This window comes from Macadamia integrifolia, chromosome 14, assembly GCF_013358625.1.
Source record: "Macadamia integrifolia cultivar HAES 741 chromosome 14, SCU_Mint_v3, whole genome shotgun sequence".
Lineage (NCBI taxonomy): Eukaryota > Viridiplantae > Streptophyta > Magnoliopsida > Proteales > Proteaceae > Macadamia > Macadamia integrifolia.
The window spans coordinates 28,218,122-28,218,563 of NC_056570.1; positions in this window are offsets into that span (position 1 = coordinate 28,218,122).

The following is a 442-nucleotide window of genomic DNA, read 5'->3' on the forward strand; positions in this document are numbered from 1 at the left end:
GTCTGTTTTGTGTTTTTATTTTTTATGAACTTGGTAAAAAAGAAAACTGCCACCACCTCCTCCACTGCCACCGCCACCAAAGAAGATAAGATATACTTCTGTTAATATGCATTCCATACGTGTTTCTGTTCTTTTTTTAGTGGCAGAAATACTCTCTTTTTTTTTCAGTTTTACCATACAACACCTTGTGCAGAAGTATTCCAAATGAACTGAAACACAAAAAAGCATTTTTTACTCAGAAATACTACTTTGGAATAGAAACACTGCCATACAGACCCTTTAGTGGCTAATCCTTCAAGAAAATACCCTCACCTAAGATAGTTCCTTGCTACAGAGCACTCAGACATTATTACCAAGTACTTCAGTATTTGATAGACTTTACAGCTTAACAAAAGGAAAATAAGTGCCATAAATCTATTACTCCAACCCCACCACCTCCCCC